The sequence below is a fragment of the Micromys minutus genome, assembly GCF_963924665.1.
Source record: "Micromys minutus genome assembly, chromosome: X".
In the NCBI taxonomy this organism is placed as follows: domain Eukaryota; kingdom Metazoa; phylum Chordata; class Mammalia; order Rodentia; family Muridae; genus Micromys; species Micromys minutus.
Window position 1 is genome coordinate 51,072,982 of NC_137970.1, and position 4,852 is coordinate 51,077,833.

General features: G+C 43.1%; 1 pseudogene across 1 annotated transcript; it reads right to left on the bottom strand.

Moving 5' to 3' along the window:
• Positions 1 to 2,529: 2,529 nt before the first annotated feature.
• Positions 2,530 to 3,481, bottom strand: LOC308415924 (small glutamine-rich tetratricopeptide repeat-containing protein alpha-like; annotated as a pseudogene). Its single transcript has one exon. The product of its transcript is annotated as a small glutamine-rich tetratricopeptide repeat-containing protein alpha-like (transcript).
• Between the last annotated feature and the right edge of the window lie 1,371 nt (positions 3,482 to 4,852).

Below are 4,852 nucleotides of genomic sequence, written 5' to 3' on the forward strand. Positions count from 1 at the left end.
ACATTTCCACCAATCCCTTCTCCCTCCCCCTCCCATTGCCTTCATGAAGGTGCTCCCTCTCCCAACCTCCCTCTCCCACCTCAGCACCTTGGCATTCCTCTACACTGGGAAAATGAGCCTTTTCTCTCCAGCATTTCCTGTTGGTTGGTTATTTTCTTGATCTTTGCCATTCTGACTATGGTAAGATACAATCTTCAAAGTTGTTTGATTTTCATTTCCCTAATTGCTAGAAAGATTAAAACAGTTTGGAGACAGTTCTTAGCCTTCTTTATTTCTTCTTTTGAGAACACTCTGTTCAGATCCCAGCCCCACTGAATGGGTCATTTTTTGGTTTGTCTTTTGAGTTCTTTGTATACTCTGGATACTAATCCTCTGCCAGATACACAGGTGGCAAAGATTATTTCTCACTCCACTGGCTTTCTCTTAACTAAATTGTTTCCTGAGTTGTGCAGAAGCTTTTGAGTTTTATGAGTTCCACATGCCAATTGCTGGTCTCATTTCCTGAACAAATGAGATCCTGTTCAGAAAGACCTTTCACATACCTATACTGTGTAGGGCAATGACTTTGTTTTCTTCTATCTGTTTCATTATTTCTAGTTTCACATTTAGGGCCGAGGTCCATTTGGAGTTAGTTTTTGCACAATATGGTAGATGTTAGACCTGGTTTCCATTACTATATAAACAGATGTCTATTTTTACTAGCACCATTTGTTGAAGATGATGTTTTTTCCCAGTGTACATTTTTTGGCATTTTGATTGAATATTAGATGGCCATAGTTACACATATTCATGTTTGTGTCTTTAATTTTGTTTCACTGATCAACATACCTGATTGTGCCACTACCAAATTGTTTTTTTTTTTTTTTTACTATAGCTCTGTAATATAGCCCTCCAGCATTTCTCTTTCTTCAGTGTTATTTTGGGTATACAGGGTCTTTCCTGGTACTATATGAATTTTAGGATAATTTTTTCTATTTCTGTGAGGAAAGAGATGGAGATGTTGATTGTAATTGCATAGACTCTACAAATGGTTTTTGGTAGAAAGCCATTTTCACATTCTACACATTTATGAGCATAGGATGTCTTTCTGTTTTCTAAGTGTCTTTATCTTTTTCCTCAGAGATTTAAAGTTTTTATTATGAAAGTCTTTCACTTCTTTTGTTAGGCTTATTCCTGGATATTTTATTTTCTTTGAGGCTATTGTGATTGGAGTGTGTCTCTTATATCTCTGTCTATATGTTTGTTGTTGGTGTACAGAAAAGGTATTGATTTTTGCAAGTTTTTTCTGTATCCTACCATGGTGGTGAATTGCTGACCATTTCTAGGCCTTTTTTTCTGGTAGAATTTTTTAGATTTCTTATGCATAATATTGCTTCAGTTTTTCTCAATCTAGAATAATGTTGGCTGTAGTTTTTCTCATATATAGCTTTTAATATGTTCAAGTATGTTGTCTCTAAGAAATTTATCATGAAGGTATGTTGGATTCTATCAAAAGCTTTTTCTGTACCCATTGATATGATTATATCCTTATCTTTACGTTTATTTGTCTATTACATTTATTTTTTATTTTTTTAATTAATTAATTAATTAATTAATTAATTAGTTAATTTTTTGCCGAGCATCATCACTGTCTTTATTCCCGAGGCAGTATGTGACCAAGCAGACACTGCTGCCCTTGGGGCCCATCTTCCTACTGGCTACCTATGACACACACAGCTCTGACCCCCTTCCAGTCCAGCTGTCCTGTGATCTCACCACCTGCTCCCAGGGCCAAGAATGGGTGTGCGAATATCCACATGCTCACTGGACTATCCCCCAAACAAAAATGGTTCTGGTGGCTGTTTCAGGGTTGATGGCACAGCCCGAGGGCCAATACCCCCAAAATCCCTGCTAACCCCAAACACAGAGTTCCCATGAGATTGCGAACAAGATGGGCACAGATGGTCAGTGTCTGTGTCTGCTGCCCAGGCTGAGGATGGAGCTGGACTGGGCACAGAACTAGGACTGGCTGATGGCTGTGAAGACGGATGGGAAGCTGGGACGGGACATGGATCGTCCACACACTGGGCAGAAGTCACAGGCTTGTCCTATGTGGCATAAGCCACTGGAATAAGGCAGGCAGGGGCACCTGCTGGAGTGTGGAACGCTGGCGCCCTATTGGGGCTGGCAGTGGACGCTTCCCAGGGGGTGAGAGTCAGATACTCAAATCCCTTTAGGAGGGACCTGGCAGGGTGGAGCCTGAGACCTGAGGGCCCAGGCTGTCACTCAATGATTCCACACACCCGCCCCACCCCCTCCCCTGCAGCTTCCTTAGGTGGCTGGAGGAACTGGTGCTGGTGTGTCGTCATCTGTAGACTCTTCCAGGAAGGTGTGGGTCCAGTTGTACAAAAAACAGAGGGGGAGGAATGAAGAAAAACACAAGGTGGGAGATGAGTCCGTCTAACATGCAGGCCCAGTTTCTCTCTTGAGCAGCCCGATGGAGAAACACCTGGAGGCCGCGGAGCAAAGGGACTGCTCAGGTCAGCACAGTCACTCCTGCTGCTCCTCGTGGCTGGCGCTGGGTGTCCCGCTGCGCACCACCTGGCTCCGGATTTGCTCCACAAACTCTGGGTTCTGCTGCTGCATCTGTTGTGCAAACTGCTGGCCCGCCTGGATGAGGCTGGCCAGGTCACTCTGCGGTGGACTGCTGCCTGGAGTGCCCAAAGGGTTATGGCCTCCAGAGATCATGCCAGACATGAGCTGTTGCAGCTGGGGGCTGTTCATTAAGCTGGAAGCCATGGTGATGAAGTGTGGGTTGTTCAGCAGGCCAGCGATGTCTAAGCTGCCCACGCCGCCCATGGGGCTCGGTGCCTCCCGTAACTTCAGCTCTGCAATCTTGAGGTTGGACTTGTATGTGTCGTTGTCAGGGTCCAGCTCCAGGGCCTTCTTGTAGTACGCCACAGCCTCCTCGTGCTTGTTCAGGCTGGACAGTGTGAGGCCCATACGGCCGGCCGTAGGCCTTGCTGTACCCAGGGTTGATGCCGATGGCGAGCTCGCTCCTGCACGACCCTCACCCTCACGTAGTTCCCCAGCTTGCTGTAGGAACTCTGTTACAGAAGTAGACAGCATTGGCAGGGTTGAGCTCAATGGCCTTGCCACAGAGGTGCACAGCTGACTCGAAGTTTTCCAGCTTCATCTGCTCGTTACTTTCCGTTTTGAGGCGCTCTGCCTCAGCTGAGTCCTCCTCAGAGGGTGGTGTCCTGTCAGGGCCCCTCGGGTTCTGTGGCATCTCCTGCTTGCTGGCAGTGGCTGCTTCAAATATCTCTGGCAGGGTCTGGGGGAGAGCAAGGTCAGTGTCCTCCAGCGTCATCCCGAAGGCTGTCTCTAGACACTGGATGGCAACCTCTAGGCTGTCCTGGGCGTCAGAAGAGAGCCCACCGTGCCGTAGCTGGCCATGCAGGAACTGGATGATGGCATAGGCCAGGCGCTTCCTGTTGTCCATCTCGAGGCTGGTGAGGTGACACTGCTTGCTCAGAATCTCTCAGTCGACCGAAGACCCGACCTATTTATTACATTTATTGACTTGCATCTATTAGACATCTTTGCGTTTGTCGGATATAGCTAACTTGGCCATGGTAGATAATCTTTATGATGTATGTCTACATTCAGTTTGCTACAGCTTTTTGTGTCGTTGTTGTGGCATTCACCTGTTTTGGGTATTAGTGTAATACTGTATTCATAGAAGGAGTTGAGAAGTTCTCCTGTCTCTCTGTTTTGAATAGTTTAAGGATTGGCTGTAGATTTTCTATGAAATTCTAGTAGAATTATTCTGGGAATTCATCTCAGCATGGGCATTTTTTTTAGTTGGAAGGCTTTTTATTCCTTTGTTACGGGGTCTATTTAGATTGTTGATCACTTTTGGTTTAATTCTGGTGGTTTGGAAGAATCTGGAAAATTATCCATTCCCTTTACTTTTCCAACCTAATGGAGTACAAGTTTTTAAAGTATTCCCTTATAACATTCTGAATTTCTTCTGTGTCTGTTGTAATGTTTATCTGTTCATTTCTGATTTGTTAGTGTAGGTCTTCTCTCCTTCATTTGATTAGTTGAGCCAAGGGTCTGTCAGCCTTATTTATTTTCTCAAAGAACCAGTTTGTAGATTCATTGCATCTTTCTGTTGTTTTCTTTCTTTCTGTTTCATTTTGTATCTTTTATTAGTTCTTGCCATCTAGTGGGTTTGGGTTTGGCTTATTCTTGTTTTTCCAAATTTGTGAGTTACATCATTAAGTCATTTATTTGTGCTCTTTCTAATTTATCGTAGGTATTTGGAGATAAAAAAAGTTCCCATGTAGAGAAATAAGGCTGCTTTTAATAAGTTCCTGACGTTCTGTTGTTTTCATTTTTGTTTAGTTCCAGGAAATTTGTTATTTCTTTCTTGATTTCTTTTTTGACCCAATCAACATTCGGTAATGAGTTGTTTAATCTCCATGAGTTGTATGTACTTACTAGAGATTTGATTGCTGTTGGCTTTACCTTTCATTGTGTTGTGATGAGACAGAATGCATGGAATTACTCCACTCTTTCTAAATTTGTTAAGATTTGCTCTGTGTTTTGTATTTGGGTGGAATATTCGGTAAGTGTCTCTTAAGTCAATTTGGTGTGTGATATTTAATTTGCATATATGTTTAGGATAGTAATGCCTTATAGTTAGCTGTTCTCTTGATTAAAATGAAAATTTTAAGTCTCTTCTAATAACCTTTAGTTTAGAGTCTACTTTGTCAGATATTAGAATAGTACTGTCTTCTTGCTTCCTAGTCCCATTTGATTGCCGTATTTTGTTATTATAGCTCTTTAGAATAAGTTGAAATCAAGT